This window comes from Struthio camelus, chromosome Z, assembly GCF_040807025.1.
Source record: "Struthio camelus isolate bStrCam1 chromosome Z, bStrCam1.hap1, whole genome shotgun sequence".
NCBI classification, from domain to species: domain Eukaryota; kingdom Metazoa; phylum Chordata; class Aves; order Struthioniformes; family Struthionidae; genus Struthio; species Struthio camelus.
In genome coordinates, this window is record NC_090982.1 from 72,003,484 (window position 1) to 72,025,529 (window position 22,046).

Below are 22,046 nucleotides of genomic sequence, written 5' to 3' on the forward strand. Positions count from 1 at the left end.
TTTGCTATGAAAAGTCTGATTATCAAGCAAAAGAAGCTGTCCCCTGCCCTGGGTCTGACGCTGTTTGACCACTCTGTTGACTCCCAAAAACAGCTTCTGTTTCTGGATTCCATCTTTCATAAAAGCTATGCAGTGAGTCTTCAACAGCACTTACGCTTTTTTTGACTCCTGTACGTGCAAGACTTAAAACATGCTTGCTTTATGTAGCATGCATGTCAAATAAAAGATGTAATTACTCAAACTAGCATTTTAATATATACTCAGATTAAATAAACATACCATAATGAATAATTCATTTAAAAGCTTATGAAAGTAATTAATATGATCTAATACCAATGTTTGGTGGTCAGGCTTATTTGCCTGATACAAAACACACAAAAGCATCAGTGACAACCTTGAATGATTTATAATCTATGGCACTGACACACAGAGAGGCATAGTGTAAAACAGAGCGCAAGCTGATGAGCTGTGCTGCAGCTTGAAAAAGGAGCTAGTAGCAGAAATTAACAGGTAATTATCCAGGGGCACAGATGAAGAAAAAGCAACATCAGTGGGACTCAGCTAAAAACAGTTGGAAACATCCATATGAATGTCTTAAAATTCTATTGCTAAGCCCATGAAGATGCTGGGTCCAGATCCTGCATTACACTCTGTGTTGTTTTCTGGCAGTCACGTTTTCCATTAGAAAACCTTAGCTTGCTTGCCTACAGACCTCACTTGCGTGAAATAAGGGAAAGTGACTTCATGTCACTTAATCAGAGCATGTTCTCATATAATGGATCTACTCTGCTGAAGTATTTTTACAATTCAGATTTAAGTCTAGATTCCATGTATTCAGATCCAAAGGGGTGAAGGACACAGAAGAAAGAGGCACATAATAATGCCTCTTCACATTTGCAGAGCCAAAGCTAAGGGACATAGAGAAAGTTGGAATATCAGACTTCAGGATGAATGAGGGACTCTGGTACAAAGTACACTAGGTAGTATTGCATGGACAAGGAATATGTGTCTCAAAACTAATTTCTGAGAAATCACCTCCCAAATCATAAAATATATAAATTACTTATAAAGCAATATTTGGTTTAGGGTATAATTAAGCGGACTTTACAGCATAACAGTAAAGTTTGTTTTCTAAATATTCTTTGCAAAGAAATACCATTTTGGATCGCACTATAGACTGCATTCCTTGAAAAAATGGGTTATGAAACTTGAATAGAGACAACATGAGATGAGCAAACTGTCACCTTAAGTTGAAGCAAAATCCTCTTACCCCAAAGGAATCCAGCTGAGCAACTGCACTGTAACTTCACATCACCCCATTCTGAGGAATGTCCAAATGCCCAGTTGTCCAGTAGAGTGGGAAGGGCAACAAAAATGAGCTGTGTTTCTTCTTCACCTAGCACATCCATAATTTCTTTTGGCAGCTGATGTCCCTAATGGGAGGATGCAATGTGTTTGGAGAATCCAGGTCTTATTGCCTGTCACTTTGGATAGTAGCTCTGGAAAGCACTTGGTAGCCTGTTTGTCACTCTTATGTGATGGCTTTTATACTCCTATGTTATTAGAAAAGATTTTTTTTTTTTTAACTATTCAGAGTATGCAAAATAGACCTTTTTAAAGTCTTGAGAGAACTCTGTAAAAGATAAATGATTGGTTTTCATTAATGCCATGGAGTCTGTATCTGAGTACACAGCTGAACTGATTACACGCACACATCCCTCAGAATACTCAGTATCTGCAGAAGCACCACTTCCAGGGGCTCCACTAGCTAATGGCTCATAATTAATGTAAGAAAAATGTCTTGTTGCCCGTTCTTATGTTGCAGATTATTCTTATTAGTCATTATATGCCCCCTAGAACTGCCTCAAAAGTAGTAGACGGGACAGCTAATTTCAAAAAGTCACTGTAATATTATTTTAAGATTGAAATTACATTTTTCACCAGTAGCATTTATATAAAGAAGAAAAAATCTTTCACTTAGAAATGTTAGTTAAAACCTTGAGAATATTTTTAGATCCTTTTCTGTATCCTTCAGAACTACTCTTCGCCTACAAAATATATGACCAATTCTAATAGTGAATGTGTCCTTGACCGTCTTTCCAGGGACTATCCAGTCACATATAATGATACATAGTGGGCTCTGTTGCCATTCCAAGTCATTGTAATGGAAAGACTGTGATCCCAGTGGGAGGTCTGCTATTCTTGGCCTCTGTTTTCCTTCTGCTCTTTCATTCCCAGCTATAGATTCTTCTCAGAAGAGTGGAGTAAGAAGACTCAACAGTGTTATTGGGTAACTGGACTTAATAGGTACTCATTCTGATCTTGGATATCTGTCTCTTTTTGAAAAGGCTGACTTAAATTAAATGACTAGCAAATAATTCAACTCCCTGTAGAACAAAGCAACAATGTGAATTTTCCTATATTTAACAAAATCACATGGAAACCGAGGACAAAATCCCAAATCAAGCAGTTACATTTTCATGTCAGAGAGTGCCACTTAAAAGCATATAAAACTTAGATTTTACTATATTTGAAATATTTGAAATTCTCTCTCCTACTGAGGAGAAATATAAGAGGAAAGAGAAAAAAATCCTCACTTATTCACATTCATGAACAGCAAGTCAAATATCTAAATACATTTCTTCTACTCATCTGCTTAGCCCTGAACTCTCAGTATCTTGGCTAGAAGAGCACTGAGGAGGGAATATACATGTTTTAAGGAAAAAATAAGCTGAGGAAAAAAAGAACTTTACATTCATTCAATACATTAATTCTGTACAATTTGCACACATGGAGTAAACAAACAATACATTTGCATGCATACAGCTACTCATCCTTGGCATGTATGTATGGGAGTGAGATGCGGCCAACAAACAACTTTGCAAATAAGGAACAAAATGTTGCCTAGAAATGATGGTTTTATTTGAAAAGATGAATAATATTCCAAGATGAAAACAATTAGTATTGGATTCATGTATCGCATTTTTTCCAATACTTTCAAAAGAATTGGAAAACCAAGAGACGTAGTACAATAAACTTATAAAAACAAAAACATGAAGGAAAATTAGCAAAGATTTCAAGAGCTGAATATCTATATCAGGGTTTCTAAGTCTACAGTAAAGCAGCTGCATATAACACCTGATTTTCCAAAGAGCTGAGATCCGAGCATCTTCTATTTGAGCTGACATTTTTGAAAATGGGATCACCTACTTAAGTGCCTTCACCTCGACTTCAGCTCATAATGTTAAGTTCCCATGTCCATTAGTCCTTGGGAAAGGAACATAAATTCTTTGCAAATAGTAAAGTGTTATGAAGAAAAAAAGTACAAGAAAAAAAGACAAACGTGGTATTCAAAAAGAAGTAAAATAGTCAATAAATCTGAAACGTCCACCTTTAATCTCAGTGCTTTTAGTCATCAAGGTGAGGATGCTGTTATTTCTTGCATGCATGATTGCTCCAGAATACCTAGGTAGGGTCAGACCTAAATGTAAGAAGATACTTAAAGGTTCATCACTTCACTGTGCACACATTGATAAAACTGGCCATCCAACTCTGTTGGTTTGCTCCTTAGATAGAACTGAGACTTGTGAATGGCCAGTTGGCAGCAAACATCTGGGAATCGCTTCTCTTAACAAGTGTTGTTCATCTTAGATGCTAGGAGTATGCTGTTGCAAGCAAACAAAAGTAATCCCTACTTGGCTGTTTCCTGAGTTTACGTGCACAGTGATCGAATGGGCTCAAGTTTAATTAAACTCAGCTCATTGCACTCCAACACTTTAGAAATGAATATAGCTTTCCTTTACTGGGGGGGTAGGGGGGGCACGTCCCTATGAAAAATAAATTGTTTCTACATGCATTTGTTTTTAATATATCATAGGACATTTTTGTTTTAACATAACAAAAAGTTAGGGAAACAATACAACATATGCAATATATATTTATTTTGCTTGAGGCACTTTTTTTATTTGATTGAGTGTTATGCAATGTTATGCATGTCTTGATTCAAGATCCTTAATGGTTCTCTTCTTATTATACAATCAGGCTAAAGATGCACAAGAAAAAAGAGGAATTCTATTCTCAAATAACAGTGGAAGCAGGAGAGAGAACAGCTATTGGCATTGCAGCAATGGTGAGCCAACAGTTTTCCTTGTGAAACACTTTTCCGGCAGTAAAGAAATGGGAGTCATCCATGTTTTCTAGCAGAAGAATGATTCACCCATCTCTCACACCATTCTAAGCCTGAAAAACTGAGTTACCTAATGGAATCCCTTTTATTGTAGTGACAGATATTCATTTGGGATTTTTCCATTGATGGTACAGCTGAGTTCTTCAATGGTCTTTTTTTTCCTGTGATCTAGTCATGGAAAGACTAGAAAGACTTTTTTCCTTTCAAAGACCCACGTTAGAGTCCTTAACAGATCATCTTGACAGAAGGAAGAAGGAAACCATTAAGACCGGGTTTTCATAAAGCAAGAAGAAAAACATCATTCAGAATTAACAAAAAAAAAAAGCAAGTCACAGCTAAATAAAGAATCAGTTAGTTTCAGAGGGCAAGAGAAAGGCAGTGCTGGGTTTTGTTTAATTAGTATTTTCAGAGAAGCATACAGTTCCATACGGTTCATTTTTCTGAGATGGCATGCTTGCATTTTAGGTGACTTCAAAGAACTGCTTAACCCAGGCAAGCAGATCAGCCAACAGTGTACACAAATATTTATTAATATAGGTACTTCTGTCTGTACAAAAAGTGATACTTTGTTCAGAAATACAGTAAGCTGTGAAAACAAATAGATTACAGCTGCATGCATGTTTGCCTACTCACATGAAATATTTCTAAAAGGAAAGTAAAATATATGCTGTTCAGTATCAGAAAAGAACATAATGCACATTTGGGGATACTTATCATGACTGGTCCTTAATAGGAGAGTGGCCTAGATTAGATGTTAGATTAACGATCCTGGTCTTGAGCAATGCTTTAGCAAAGGAAAGCCTTTGTAAAATTTACAGTCCTATTCAGCTGAAGGTATTTGTACCCAGCACTAATCACTTCAGTCCAGAGTTTGGGACTGTTCCTGTACTGCTTACTGACACAAAGCGCTTAAAGAACGTATCATCCCCAGTCTGTGCTTTCTGGCATATCATTGGCCGAATAATTCTGTCCTGTACTGGCAGATGATGATTTAGACTCAATTATTCAAACTCTCATCACCTTTCAGTTGAACATGAAGCATTAAGTGCCTAGGAAACTCCAACTGGTATAAAACATGACAGTTTCTCTTTTTAGTAATACTGGCTACTGTAAACAACTCAAACCCGCATCCCAGTCTCTACAGTAAAGATAACAACTCATCAAATTTGGAAGAGTTCAGTAACCCAAACCCAGCATATTAGAATTATCACCTAAAGCTCCAGGCTCTCTTTAATAACTTCCTGCTTCTGATACAATGAAAGCCCAAAGGGTAAAGATTGTCTGTGCAAGGGACAGGCACTTTCAGGGGCTGATCGGACAGCATGAAATGAGTTCCCCATGGACAAAGGACTATCTTGCCACCTTCTGTTCTAAATTCATTTCTTCAGCATTTATTTTCTGCCTCTCTACCATAAACATGAAGCAAATGAATGTATCACTGAAATGAACCCAAAACAAAACACTTTTTTGCATCTGCCACTAGGGAGGAGATGTCAGAATGAACATGTGGCATATGTTAGTTATGTTGCTTAATGTGTTATTGGAAGGTGCTCAGATACTATGGTGACAAGATATCATATGGAACAAAGTAGAGGAGAAAAGAACACAGGTGGGGATAAAACCTAGGAAGGAGCAATTGTGCTGCAAGTTTTCTATTTTTTTTCTTCTTTCCTCATAGCAACCTTTTCCCCAGCTTTATGATCTGAGATTCTCTAACCTTAGAATTAGTGTATTAACCTTAGAAAAAATGAATGTGTTAGCATCTTGAGGTTTTTTTCTTCTCTTATTTCTGACCTTATCTACACACAAGACTTTAAATGCCTTGCTTTTTTTTGTCTAGGCTCATGTGGAAATTTGTTCCCTTAATGTGGTGTTTAATGGAGCTATTTTACTGCTTCCTCTAATATGTTTATGGTTTGTTCTGATATGTAAATAGATTAATAGAACTGAGGGCCCAAGTTGACCTCCAGGTCACCTATCTAATCTGACTTCCTGCATATCATGAGCCACGAAGGTTATGTCTACATCTTACAATGCAGCATGATGAAGAGATGCCTGAGCTAACTCCAGAATCATAAATATTATTGTCACATCATTACAGCATTCCTCCTTGGATGATTAGCTCAGTTGGAGTACTGCACAGCATAGCTGTACCAATGTTGGATACAAGCTAATATTTCTGCTTGAGACCCTAAGGCTCAACATATTTCAGCATAAGGCTGCTTGACTTATGTTGGCATTCCCTCAATTTCACTTAGTTACTGATGGTTGAGACAGGCTAAAGATAGTGCTGAGTATATATGTTTTTTTTTAATTCATCCTCACACACTATTCATAATTTTGTATGTTTGGTAATATAATATTAGATATAAGTAGAAAATTAAGATAGGAGAGACTATCTTAAGCATTCAGATAGACAAATCGTGATGTATATGAAGACGAGGTGATAGCAGAACATAATCTCCATTGTTTTTAAAACTTTACATGGCAATACACAGAGGCTTCCAAAAGGACTAGAATCATGTGATGTTTTACACTGTACAAAAGCAGTAGCAGACTCTGTACTCCTCCTTTTCATTTGCCTCTTGAAAATAAAATGTAGAGTACTTCCATTGGCAGAAATTAACCTGAGAGTTCCTTGAGCTGGCTCCAGGTTTCCCAGGGAGCCAGGAGATCCCCAATTTAACTATTAGAACTCATATTCCCAAATTTTGAATCTCTGCCATTCGATTCCTGAGCAACTTGAAGAAAATCTACCAGCAGTGTGACCTGTCATTACAATCCCTATAGATTTTATTCATATGCCCAGTATGCATGCAAATATACTCATTTTCAAATTGAGGTACTTCCAACAGATCAAACAAACAGCAAAAAAACAAGCTAATACCAAGGATTTCACAGACTCATGCTATATTAAAAAGCCAGCTAGACAAAAATTATCCATGGGCAAAAAGAGGCACTGTTGCACTGGGGAAGCTAATGAAATTATATTTAATTTTAAAGCTATGTTTGGTTGTTTTACGGAATGAACACTTCCTCTACCTAATGCTTCTCTGTATCTGCATGATTTAGTCCCTAGTGAAGACACTCTTTCTGCCTTCTTCGTAACTGAAGGATGAATGTAAAGTGGGCTAAAAACATATGGTTCATATTTCAATAGAAACACTCCTTTTCTATATACAGTCTAGCAGGGTGAACATTGATTCTTACTGTGCAGATGCAAAAATGTGCTATTGTCTTGATTTTCCTATCATCCTCTGCAGTTCACAGTCATCTATAACTTTCACACTGAAAAGCAGTGATGTGAATGCAAGAAGTCACTCCACTTTTCATCAGATTCCACTTAATGCAATATCCATCTTCCTATTGGTAGCCCTACCATGCAGGGTAATAAAAAGGATTTATGAGCCACCAAACAGTTACAAATGCATGTGTGAGAATCTGCAAATGAATCATGAGCATGAGTCGGGAGTAATTGGAGTCTGAGACTTGTTTTAATGCAGCCATTCCTCTTTGGCCCTTTATTCGTAACAAACGTATGTGATCACTAAATAGAAAATAAATGTGTTTTCAAGAAATAAATAAAAAGCTGTAACAAAATCTCTGTAAATAGGAAACAATAACAAAAGAAGCAACTGTGGAACTGATGACTATATCTTCAGTTGCTTCTATTGCCTCTTACATGCCCTGTTTGCCTTTGACTGTCATTCAGCAATTCTGTCCTTTTTTTGTTGGGTAAAAAGCTAAATATGTTTTCCCCTTTTGATCAACCATCACTCCCACTGGTGACTGGGATTTGAACATACTTGCTTCTATTTCTGTAATAAGATGAAGTGGAGAGGTCCTCCTGCTTTCTTTAAGTTGTGCATCGAGGCAATTCAGCCTTGATCCCACTCTAACATAAAGTAGCATGGTCAATGGCCATTTTGATGCATTTGAAACAAAATACACTTTCTGAAATAATGTATTTTAAAGAGTAACATAACAGGATTGATGCCATTTTGATTAATTAAAGGCTATCAACACAGAGTAATAAAAGAAAACAGGAAGAAAAGATTGTTTTTGTTCATTTTTTCATCATATTAATCTTAGTTGTAACTAGAGTATAAAAACTCAGGGCAAAGCTTGGCTTGGCTGGTTTGTTTGAAACTGTCTAGAAAAATAACGAAATATAGCTTTAAAATGTAGGACTTCGTTACCTATGTCCATTCAACTTAAAGCCCTGCCTCTTGTCTCTTTCAAAGCCTTGGTATAAAGCCACAAAAAATTCAGTCGCCATGAAAGCAAATACAATGCCAAGCTACAGACAACTTTAACTTTTGTTATTAATTTAAATGAAGGTGTCGGTGTTTCTGCCCTGAACCAAGCTCTACTGCTCTGTTGACCCGTCCTGGGATACGATGCTGTAGTTTTTTCAAGCCAGTAAGACCTAGGCTGGCTTTAGGAACACAGTTTGAATATGAATCAATCCACCTCTTCTTCTCCTCATACCAGAGTTTCCCTGTCTGGAAAACCAGTTGGGCTTGATTCCCAAAAGAGGAAAAGCACAAGATAACAAACGCACAGGTTGTGTGGACACTCAGAATGCTTTGGTTTGTATATGATCTTGAGTCCTAAGCTTGAGCACAGACAGATATATTCCTCTGGACATACCCAAGTGCACAATGAAAGACAGTCTCCGTTGCACATATATAATGCTGTGTTTTATACTAGCTGGATTTGGCAATGAGTGTTTAGTTTCACCATGTGGTTTTTTATTTACCACTACTAATTTGATTTTTTTCAGTGTTAGTTGTATATATTTGGAGTTCTGGTTAACAGTTTTAATGGTCTTAGTTTGGAAGATGCACACCATTATAATTGGGGACATTTTCTATAAATATTTATTTTGTTGATAGAAAATTTCACGTTCTGCAGGACACTACAGAGTAGGCAGTGAAAATAAAGGGATGGCCCATTTCAAACAAAGAGAGGAAAGTCAAGGCAGTAGATATTTAGTGCCTTGGTCCGCTTGCCATCTGAAGACAGAGAATGTCTGTTTCTCGTCAGCTAGCAATAGGAAGCAAAGCAGGATGTAAGAGCTGCTGCAGTACTGAGGAAAAGGGCACACCAAACATCATTCATGTCAAGTCCATTGTTTGATCCGTGCTCCTTTATCCTTTCCATTTTTGCATATCCATATCATTTAGATTTTGTCTACGTGGACATGACATCCAGCTCTTGAGCTCACAGTCAGTTTTCAAGGACTTTTCATTTATATCCAGAACATGTAGATAATTATCCTGTAAATTTGTTCACACAGCTAACAACAATTCCTAGCAACAATAATAATGCCATTAATAACAATTAATAACACACACTAATAACAATGTGTGCAATGTGTGCAAACACATTTTACAAAGCCTAGTCAGTCAACACTATCTCCCTCATGAAATAGGAAAAAAATCTTCTGTAAGTAAAACATTCTATAGCTTTCAGAAGCAGTTATTTATGTAAACTTTCTGACTAGATTTTCCTGAAATGAATCCTAGTTCTTGGATCATGCATTAGATTATTTTTAAACTGTAGTCTCAGAGATCACAGGTGATGTAAAAGAGAACTCAGCAGGAAATGTATGGGTGCAACAAGCCCCCAGTTTCCATGCTTACTTCAGTGGATTCCTGGGCCAGTGTAATAAGATGTTGCTTGCCATAAGAGATACTGTGGATATGGGCAGAAATAAATAGATTATATGTAAATAAATAATAACCTTTCCATTTTTTAGGTTCTTCTTTGGCTAGGAAAATGAGAAGAAAATAGTAATCAAGAGATGTAAAGCTGGAAAAAAACAGACCTAAGAATGTTGTTTTTTTTCTCTGCTGCGAGTACAGTTAGGGGATTGAGTCCTTTTAAAGGTGCATGAGAAAGACAAGGCAAAAAATGCTGGTAGTGCAAGTCTGTTTGTATAAGCTTGGCTACCAAGACTGCCTTTCATGTCACTAATTTGTGAGCTAGAGATACGCTTGCTCAGAACTTGAATTCGGGTTAATTTTTATACCCCTCCCATGTAACAGGCAGTATGAGGGCTCTGAACTCGAGTGCTGGTACAGTATTCCTGCAGAGCATTCCACTAAAAATTGGAACTCAGATATTCCATGTGTGGGGACATTTGCCTGTCAATGCAAAGTGTGTAACATACCTTTTTAGTATACGAGTGACACAGGACTGAAGACACAGACATAGTCAGTACTATGTACTGCAAGTACCTTTCATCTATGTGTTGTATTCCGTAGTACTCGTCTGCACATTGGGGCTTGCACCACCTCACAGGTGTAAATGTTACCTTTGCTCCCAGGAGAGAGTTGAGCTACCACTAGATTCTGTATGTATGAAAGAACTCGGAGCCCAAAAGCTTGCTTGTCTTCATTTTCCAGCAATAACTGTGGACTCACTTGGAGTTACCTCTTCATATCTTGCTTCTCTGACACCTTTAGACCATTGCACACTCAACAAAACTACCACTGCATAGTATGTTGTGGTGAATACGTTATATCTCTGTCCCAAACTGTGTGGAGAGCTTATATGGGAGGCAGGAAGTACTAGGAAAAAGAGTGTCCTCGGTTCTAGGCTTCTGAACATTGATCTCTGTAACACAATCAGGGGACAGCCACATAGTGTTCAGTTTGTTTAAGCAGTCTTTCAGTATTATTGCAACCACTTGTCCAGCTGAATCAAAGTTACATTTACTTTTTCAAGAAGCTACTCAGGTTTAGTTTATGGGCTTATGCAAATATTGTTCCTAGGAAATGATCTTGGCTTAAAAATCCTCTCTGTGACCAGAAGGGTGCATTGCCCACACAGAATTAATTACAGTGAAACTTGGGACTATGAAGACACGTATCATGGGTGGAGTCTAGCTAAGTATTTCGGTGTTGAAATAATGGCATAAGAAAGGCATCTTTTGACTGCCTATTGTAACAGCGCATACCCTCATGCAGAAAGCATTTTTACACCCTATTCATCAAATGGAAAAGCCTCCATTGACGCAGTACAATTGCAAACAGAAAGATTTTAAGGACTTCACACAAGAAATATGACTGTAAAAGTTTATGGTACTGCAGAAACTCCTGTTGGTGTCATGTAGGCAACCAGTTGTCTTCCTCAGCATCTGGTGCTACTACACTTGATCGGGTCAGTGGTGACTGGATACTGATATACTAAGAATGGGAAGGCTACTTCTAGCTTGCTCCAGGGATACAAGTCAAGAAGCTTAAGGGCAAAAGAACTTAGAATGAATAACCCAAAATTAAAAAAAAAAAAAAAAACACTGCAGCCAGTGCCCTGCAGCTAAGGCTGCTGAAAGTGCTGCTGATGAGTTCAAGTCAGTGGAGATTTCACCACTGAAAAGGCAGGAAAAATAGGAGGGTGAGGGCCCCTTGAATATTGCAATTCTAGACGTTAGTGGGGAGAATGAAGGAATGGAACAGTACATCGTCAAATGGGAAATAGAGAGAAATAAAGGAAATAATAGAAATATTTCATGCTGAAAGCTGGTAATTTTACAGGTCAGAAGGGAGAAATCTCATGACACCATGCCTGAAGAACAGTCTGCCTGTGAATTCTAACAAGATTCATCAGTTCAGGAGCTAATATATTGTCTGAAGCATACATGGAATTCATATTCTGCAACTAGATCAACTAAAAGATTTTGTAGAATTCAAAAGCGCAATACATAGGATTGCTTCAAGGACAAGCTGAACTGTGATCACATGTAATTTTTAGTCCAGCTATTATTTTTATGTAATCCATATGTTAGACCCAACTGATATCCAGTACAAAGTTGCTGACAATTTTTTTCTCAAAAATATTTCTCAAAATTTTAGCACAGCTGTTCAAACTATAGATTCTTTTCATAAAACAAATACAGAAAGGAAATTCATCTAGAAATACCGAAACTCTACCATATGCTATGGTTATTTTGACAAAAATTTATCTGCCACTTCAAAGGACCATTTTTCGAGGATTCAAGAACACATCATCAATATCTACACTTTCGAAAACAGCCAGATATTATTCTGGGAAATACCCTTGACTGTTGACTGCCTCAGTAACGTTCAGTTGAACTGTGGATTAGAATGGTTTCCAGAAGTACAATTCATATTTAAAGGCTTTCTACGGGCAAAAAATAGAATCGTACAGAAATAAGATCTGTGTTCATCAGTCAACCTAAAACTAATTTTTCATCTTGTGTTGATACAACTAGTTTATGACATTTGTTCAACTGATTCTTTTACATGGCTTCTTCCATCCAAATTGGCATGAATTTCTACTCTGTCTACTATGTAGCAAAATTGTACAGCAGAGCCACATCTGAGGCAATGAATTCTGCAAAAAGATTGTCTTATGCATATTAGAAGGCACATCAGTGGTATTTAGCAGTGGCTTCATTACTTAAAGTATTGTCTGAAGTCATGAGATTGGTGTATAGCAGATGACTAAACTCATGTTTTGCTATGACACAAAATGGTAGTGTCTGGATAATATTAGGCAGAGTACCCAGAAGGCTGGCTGAATATTCATCATTTAGACCTGAGTTCTTGTACTGTGAGTTTTGGACATAGATCTATGTTTCATAGAGCTCACTACATAACTAGAAACCTGACTCTATAAAGGCTTACTCCGTTTTTCCGATCATAACTTGGGTAGAATAGGGTAGCCCCTTTAACCCATAGCTTGGGTTAAAGGTAGAATATTGGCATTTTTGTGGGTCATCAACTGGTAATGGCAAGGAGGTTGGTGCGCCTTGATCTCGTACACAGCAGTACCATTCTACATTGGTGATTCTGACCCCTCCTTCTCCCTTGTACATGACTATGCCAAACGAATTCAGAATGCAACCTTTATAACTTAAAAAAAAATGTATATGTAGTCTGCATAAGAAGGGTAAGATCTGAAACAGGAGAGACTGTGACTGTAGTTCACATTAAATCCCGTATAGAATAAAGAACTCTGGCTTATGCCTCTATTTCTTACATCTTTCAACAGAGATTGGAAACTTTCCTTCCATCATGAGTGCTGCAAACATATAGGAAATTATCTCTACCATCTCTAGACAGCTGACCATTGTAACAGGAACTGCATCACCTCCTTAGCATGTGAAACAGTAAAAGACATTCAGATTTTAAACACTGAAATGTAACTTTTGTTAAATTAAGCATCATATCAGATATCCCACTAGGCCAATCTAGAATTTCAAATAATTTTTTGCTTACCTGTATCATTTCCTTCTGGAACACGGAATGGGATCTAGTGAAATAGGTCAAAGTCAAACTTATTTCTTGAGAAAGACTGATTCCTTGTCATCCAACCTAACCATGAACGAGAGCAGCTGAATGCACTCTGAATTATTTCAATACCCTTCTGCTTAAATTTATTTTATTTTTCATTACTTTGTTTGTGGCATCTAGGTTCCTAGCACCTTAATTTCCACTCCTGTCTACCTTTAAAGCTCTAAATGGTTCCAGAGTAATGAGTATATCTGATATAAGTAGATGTAGCTACAACTTGCTGCCAGTAAGACTGTAGTTTTAGAAATATACCTTCTTACAGAAAGTCAGCTTTTGCTTGCAGAAGTGTCCAATTAGTGTAAATAGATTCTTCAGCGTAGCGCAATATACTTCAGAGACATCACCACAACTATTGCTTTAAACCTGTATATCAGTTATTAAATTCATACACAACAAGGTCCCTGGTCTAATCATTCCTGTATCTCCTACTAGGGAAAAAAAAACCAGTGCTGAGAAACATGGAGACATAATGTTATTATGCCATTTTAAAAGGCCGTGTGGTCATTCTTTCTTCTCGTTTAACCCAAGCTGATTTGGAACAAACAAAAAAACTGCAATAAGCCCTTTCTAAGCCAAGCCATTCATGGGGTTTTGGTCTGGTGCAGGTTTGAGAGGAGAGAGGAAATGCTGAGGTATCTAGTACAAGTTTTCTTTAAAAGAAATCTCTAAGAGCCTCTAGTTTGTTTATGTTCTATGAGCATATGTACATAATTGCTTATGGTTTAGCTTACAAAGAGAAGGTAACCTCTTTATGTGTTGTAAGCTTTGAGTTTAGGAAACAATTAAAAATAGACGAGTGTTGAAACCTCAGTGAACAAAGGCTAGATACCAGACAAGAGAACTTCTCTGCTGGTGTTCCATTACTTTTAACTTTACCATGAATCTTTACAAGTAATGTAGGGTCTCTGAGGGACAAAATGGTTTCTTCTCCTTCTGCGACAATTCACAGATTTTTTTCTCCACCAAAAGTATTTTTAATACAGAGCCGAATGCAATTCTCATTGATACAACTTTGGCAAAAGCAATCAACCACTATTTAGCTAAAAGAATCCAGTATCACTTTTAATAGATATTTTATGTATTTGTGTGTATACATACGCATGCACACATATACACACAGACTCAAGGAAAATTATTACTTCCTGAGCATAATCCAATCTTTGTATATATCCCTGAAAAAAAATGTAGATCAGGCATGAACTTAGCCCTCTCAATAACTACATTTAAGGTGTTAAGGAAGAGTCTGCTCTAAATGTAGGACACATTTATTTGCTTACCATGGCTCAGGCTAAACCTGAGTGGGGAAAGCATCTCCAAAATAGGAATAGAAAAGGCACTGTTTTCAGCCTTGCTAATCCAGACCTTCGGGCAAACTTGTTTGGGAAGATGAACTCTGCTAAATGAGCGACAACTGTCAGATACTGATAAAATCAGTCGTCAATTCAGCCTGGGCAAAAGACAAGCATAAGAAGACTCTTCTTAAGATATAAAAATTGGGCTGTATTTTCCTTTCTTTGGCACATAATTTGCCAAGCTGGCATGACAAGTAATCAAGACATCATGTTCCAATGCAACAGTAGTTATAATCTAGTTAATAATTCAGAGACCAGGCAAAACTTGAGGATGGTACATGTTATTCATGTATGCACTAAACATCATAAAGGGCTTGTCTAAATAAGGACTTAAGAAATACAGGGAAATTTGATTAAAGTTCTGCATTTAATGCCCAAATGCATTAAACTCCTACTGCCTTTGGACTGTCACATTCAGAGTTTTTGCGATTTTATGTCAATATAAGCTAATCCTATTCACAAAGAATTAAAGCTCCTTTACTTCTGAAAGAGGTCACCACTAAAGAGTAGACCCACTACAGTAGCATTTCATGCATTTGCTTTGGTTAATTCATCCTAATTTTCTTTTTCCCTATATAGAGTAAGCTGAGCATCATTTTTGGCTGTCTGCTCATGTATCTTGTCACCTTGTTGATTTCCAGGCATACTTGTGGGCTATGTAGGCTAGAAGAGTCCCAGAAAAGTTTCTAGGAAAGCTCACTAGGGAGCCATCCTCCACAAGTTCTCTTTTCTGTTCCTGCAGCACTGGGGTAATGTAGCTACATGAACTTTAAGAGGATACAAATCTTAGGCCTGCTTAAAATAACAGCAAAATAGGTATCTGTCAGCAATAAGCTTTGCATTACATTGGACAGAACATAAAACCAGAAAAACAACATAAATCACTGTATAACATAAGAAGTGTTGCAACAGTGCTATAATTTATGTCTGTTTTTCACAGGGCTTGATTTCATTCCTGCCAGCCTTCATTTTCTCTTCTCTACAGTTCACATTCTGCTTTGGAAACACCTTACTAATTTTAATATCAGTTTAGAGCAGAAGGAGAACTGACAGCTAGATGCACAGGAGAGGAGGTAAGGGATGGCAACCAGGTGAGCCAGAAGAGAAAAGAACAAATGGCGAAAGATACAGATAGGAAAGGTCAGTCTCTTTTGCTTCTCCTGAAGGAAAGGGGAGAAAACAAGGGAAGTGATGAGGAAAGAAACAGTGATAGAGTCATGAAAAAATGCAGAACATATTAATTTTATTAGGTTTGCATATTAGAACTGCATCCATAACTCAAGACTGTTAAGTTGGATCAATCAAGACAGTGAAGCACAAGCAGTAATCCTGCCAAACAACAGTCCAATTTAAAAGCAGGAAAATAGTTTTCAGTGAGTTTTTAGCAGTTTCTATCCCCCTGCCTTCAGGTTTTTGGTTTCCTTGTATTAATGCTCAGAGACAGCAATGCAATAGAATCACAAAGTGGGAGATGTTTTCTGATAAATAACATGGCATTCATTTTGTTTTGGAGCAGTAAATGCAAGAGGAAAAAAAGGAACGATTAAATTAAATGCTTAAAATATCCAAAGCAGACATTTCGTTTGCAGTTTGGTCACATAAAAAGTCACATCCAGTCGTGGACGCTAAAGATAGGGCTATTTTCTAGCACTCTCCAAGATATCCCCCCTATCTATATTTGAATTGCTGTTAGTGAGTCTTGTAGTAACTTGAAGTTAACATTTCCCTACACATTGTTAGTTTCCCTCTGACAAGTAACTTTTCACCCTTTTTATATGTTTAACATCAAGCTAAACTTAAACTGGCCTGTTTTTATCTAAGGATATAGCTTGATGTTACAGCTAAACTGATCTAATGGTAAATTGCTGCCAAAGAAGCAGTCTTGCTTCCTCTCCTTTTCCACCCACCATTCATTCCCACCCCTTTCCACCTTCTTTGCACTAGACCGAAAAAGGTTCTTTCTTTCACTCTTTCTGTCCTTTTTGCCATTCTTTCACTCTTTCTGTCCTTTTTGCCGTGCTTCTTTCTTTCTCTTTCTCTCTCTCTCTCTCTCTCCCTTTCTCCCTTCTGCCTGAACCAGCTCACTAGGGCTGGGATGAGAGTGAGTGCCAAAGCAAAAGGAAAAGTCAGAGGAAATAGCAAGAGACACTTGGGGAGCCCTGACCTGGCTCATTGCCAGGCGAAACACCAGGGCTTTGCGTGACAGCCTGATCATCTTTGCAAGCAGAGGGAGCACACAGCATTGTGTCCCTTGGGCCAAGAAAGTAAAAGTTCCTTTTACAAGCTCAGTGATGAGGTAATACACGCAGCAAGAACATGATTGCATGTAAAAGTCCTTTCCTATCCATTACAACATCGAGCTTGAGATTTAAAACAAGTAACAGCTTATATTGAATAACAGCTCTCCCTTTTTCTTTATAACAGGTTTCATACTAGTCAATTAGAATAATCACTGTTTATTTAACCATTTGGTCAGAATTCAGATGAGGGATGTGCCATACATACATGAAATCACTTCAGATAGACAAGGAGGTGACAAAGTAACAGCTTCGGGAGATCCAAAAGCGGCCTTGCAGTTCTTACAATTTCCATAAAGCAAGTAAATATACGTAAGAAAATACATGCAAGCTAACATGAATAATGCAAGATATACGCAAAAGTCAGGAAGGTCAAATATTAAGCTTTAACTTCCTCAGTTTTAACTCTTCGCACTGTATATCCTGTAGTTTTTATGGTAGACCATAAATAAAAAAATGATACATTAAGGTTTCCATTTAATAAGGAAAAAAGGAATAGAAAATAACACGTGTACAGCTTGGCCAAGTAAACACTGTGGAAAGAGTCTTAAATTTTAGTGTTTCCGGAGTCTGGACTGAGGATGTTTTAGACTCACATCTGGATCAAATGATGTGACTTGAGTCCTTCTCAGATATGGAACTGTGGCAAAGAGATATTTTTATATTAGCATAACTGAGCTCAACTGAATTTTTTTCAAATTTTGGGGAATTTTAGCATAGTTAGATTTGAAAAACAGCAATCATAAATTGCAGCTCCAAATAATTCATTTGAAAAAGCTGCAATCCACTGGAAATGAGAAGATAAAGGCAAACATCCTGCGCTCAGAGAAATCGTGCTTCTTGAGATACCCACATTTAAGCAAGAGACTGTGCAGTAACTTGGAATTGACAGTGATCTGCCGTGCTCGAAATTACAGCAGAATGACTACATCAATTGCAAGTTAATTATTGCTGATTTACATGAGCGTATATGAGATTAAAACAGGACTTCTGATTACATATAAAATACAAGATCAGACTTTCCAAGAGCCTGCCTTTTTGACAAACATGTCTTCTCTGCCTTCGTAGTAATCATAGCAGAAAGCTCCCATGGTGAACTCCAATTCTCTCTTGATTTGTATAAAGTAACATTATCTTTTCTAGGGCTCTGTTGGAGTCTCTGGAGTGTGCACCTCTCATTTGGTTTAGAGCTGTAACTTTGAGAATGTCCACGGTCAAATTTAAAGAAAGCGCGGTATAGGGGCACACAAGCATAGGAACACAGGAATGTTTTTTGAGGAAGATATAAGAAAAATCAACCTGGTGTACTGTAAGTACACTATACAATATCCTGCCCAGGTAATGGTCTTCAACAGCTGCAGAATCCCTGAAAAAGGGGCAGAATCAGTTTTCACTTCTGAGAGCAGACAAAGTTACAATGATGGCCTCAGACATCCTTGGCACATCATCCTTTCCTCACAGAAGGGCACTGAAGAGGATTGAAGAGAAATATATCTTTCACTTTCCCAGTTCTTTCCCACCTGGATTCCATGTGGCCTCCACGAGCCTAGAGCATGTTTAGGGCTACACTAGCTTTACTTGTACCACAAAGTCCAGTACATCACAGAGGGAAGCTCATTTTCACTCTTGGCATTGTATAAATGAGGGGTGTCTTCCTCAGAATCAGCTCTTTCTCCATTAGAACATGAGGTCCTGATTCATGTCAATCTGAGTACTGTCCAGTTCCCAAATACGTGTCTTTAATTTGTGGCATTTGATCTAACATTCAGCCATTCAGAGTTTTGCTTAGACATTTTATCTGAATGCCCAAAGGTATTTCCATGTATACGTGGCCCACATTTAAAAACAAGACTTTACTCCTACTGATCTAGAACTGAAGAATACTAAGAAGATCCAATTTTCTTGAGGACTAGGAATTTTGAGATGTAATGCTTCTTCCTCTGTAATTCTTAAACAAATTCATGTTCTGACCACTCATGGTTCGAAAATGAGCTTTTTTTAGGTAGCTATGAACATCAGCGATTGTACAAAGATATGGAATACTGACCCCCAAAAGTTCACTTGGAGCTTTAACTGGTTCTGGAAATGACAGCTGCAAGTGTTCCAGTAAAATTAACTATGTTTCACTGACACATTTTGTCACCTCTCCTTCTGTCAGAGCCCTGACCACCTAGGCATATGGCTAGAACAAGGGTGGGACATGCCCCAAAGTGCCTCTCAGAAAAAAGCACTAAACATTCGCACCCTCTCTGGGTTGAAAGGTCCGCACACAAGCGGGGATTCCCAAATACCAGAATGCCCTATTACACCTTGACGTTCAGTCAGAAGACCTAGTCTTCTGAAGACAAGGCTCAGACACAGCAGAGGGCTCAGCTCAATGAGTGTTTGTCCAGGTCAGAGCACCAGCAAAAATCACTCACATCTGCCTGAAAAAGATCATATATATGCAGCTTTAGGTTGCTCTCTGTGTGTAAACAGGCACACAAAAACACACTTATCCTGTCTTTTGCAGAGAAAGGATCCCAAAGACTTCTGGAAAACTGCCTCTTTTTTACATAATAATCAGGAATATTTCTTTTCTTGCATTCTTTTTCTCACTCTTTTCTGTTCTAACTGGATATTCTCAGTGATTATTTCCTTTTCTTATAACCACAAAAATTGAAAAGCATTTGGACAACCTGTCAACTAGTTGTCCTTTTGCATTTTTCAAATCAACACCTCATTTTGACATAAATCAAAACTTCATTATCATTTAATGTAACTTCTGTCTGGAGACAGAAGATATTTTCAGGTGTTTCTATTACTAAATAGTTTAGCCATATAAAATACATCTGTGATTGTGCCTGCCAGAGTCATTGTGATTCAACAGATAAGCACTGGTCACACATGCTAATGTTTTATAAGTGTGGCTTTGAGAGATCACAAGTGCCCAGATCTTAACCAAGACTTCGTAGTGTTTTGGGAAAGCAAATATTTGTCTCATGGATTTATTTGTCTTTTCTACACTATATGCTTCTTGCATTTATGTTTCTTTTCCTGTATATACTGGCAAGGTTCCCAAAATATTAAATAAATCACAGAAAAAACTAAAACACTCTTAAATGTGCAAATATTTCTTCTTCATGACTTTTTGAAACCACAACACTCAAAATGAAAGCATAGGGTAACTTCCATGTAGAGTATCCCACTGTTAATAGCTGATATTGCATGGCTGTGATCCAAAGGGAGAGAATGAGCAGGGAAGAGACACAGACTGTACAGAACTTCACCTTATTTAGGATTTTGCAAGAGCTAATTGGAACTAGCGGTGTGAGGTGCATACTAAAAGTTGTTGATCTCACTGAAGTTCTTCCCGTCCTACCCAGATATATCCTACACCTCCTTTTACTGAAAATTGTCTAATCAGTTATTTTCAAGCCTGGAAGGACAAAGCCCCTGGGAATATGCCTGTGCCAAGCAGTGCCAGGAAGCCACCTGGAGTTGGATAGGAGACGCGGCTGAAAGGAGGTGTCTGAGGAGGCCAGAGGATGACTCTGCACAGGGAAGCCCAGAGGTTTCTCTGTGGTCACACATGGGGCAGACCCAGATGCAGGATGTGCTGAGCTAAACTCTCTACTATCAGCTGTCTCCCATCCTAGTGTGCCCACTAAGAGGCAGCAGAAACTCAGCATTTTCTGGGGGCTTTGAGTTTTCTCCATCCTGTTCACTACAGTGCCTATTCCCTCGCCTGGCCAAAGCTACCTCAGTGCTGCTGCATCCCCAGCCCATTAGCCACCTGCCCTACTCTCCCCATAGCTGCCACCTCCTTCTCCTTGGGGACACATTCCTGCTGCCTGGTCCTCCTTGCCCACCCATGGGATATGCTGAAACACCTACATTTACAACCTTCTTGTCCCCTCCTTCCTTCAGTTTAACTGCTGCGTTTCTCATAGGGGGGGGCTGCAAGCTGCATGAATGTTTGCACACTGCTGAAGTTGTCCATTTTGGGGTGCAAGATCGCTAAGCCCATTATGTAAGTCTCATACCTCATTTCCAGGTGCTCCTGGGCCTTCTCACTCACTTGCTCATAGGGTGCACAAGTGCAGAGATGCATCTAAACTCCATGAGGTTTTGAGAAATCACTCAGACCCTTCCCCTTCAGTGTCTGAGATCTACCATCAGCCATCTGTAACATAACCCTCTTCACAGCTCTCTAGGAGAGTCCTCTAAGTTCACTGTAGTTTCTCCTCCCCCCCACCCAAAAATGCTTAACAGTCAACTTTACTGTGATCCATTTCAAACTAATCTTTTAGCTAATTGGGCAATACTCAAGTAATCTCTGAGCTGCCTTGTGGATTTCATTAGCTGTCAGTAAATAACATTTTTAGCTGCAATTAGAGAGCAATGAGTGTGCAACTGTATAGAAGCATAAGTATTATGTGAAAGGTGATAGTAAAAGAAAAGAAGAACATAGTTTCTGGTAGCCAGAATGAACAACAGGGTAAAATTGCATCAAGGAATTTTAGGTTATACGTTAGGAAGCACCTTCTCGCAGTAAGGATAGTTAGGGAATATATTCCCGAGAGACTTCAGCATCAGCTTGTTAGAGCAGATTAGAAAAATGCCTCCGGGAAGGAAGCGGATCCTGCCTTGGCTAGCAAGATGAGGTCCCTTGTTCCTTCTAGGGCTACTTTCTGAAAGGAGGGGAGTCTGTACAGAGTACCATGCAGATCTATTGCTACTAAATCTTGTTTCCTAGGTTATCCACAGTATAACAAATTCTATTTTATGGGGTCTTTTGCTATTATTTTTAATATATACTTACAATGTTATCTGTGTAATCAGTGCAAAATAGAGAGGCCCAAGGAAGCTTTCAACTAGCTAGCTTTGGTTGTCCAGCATGGTC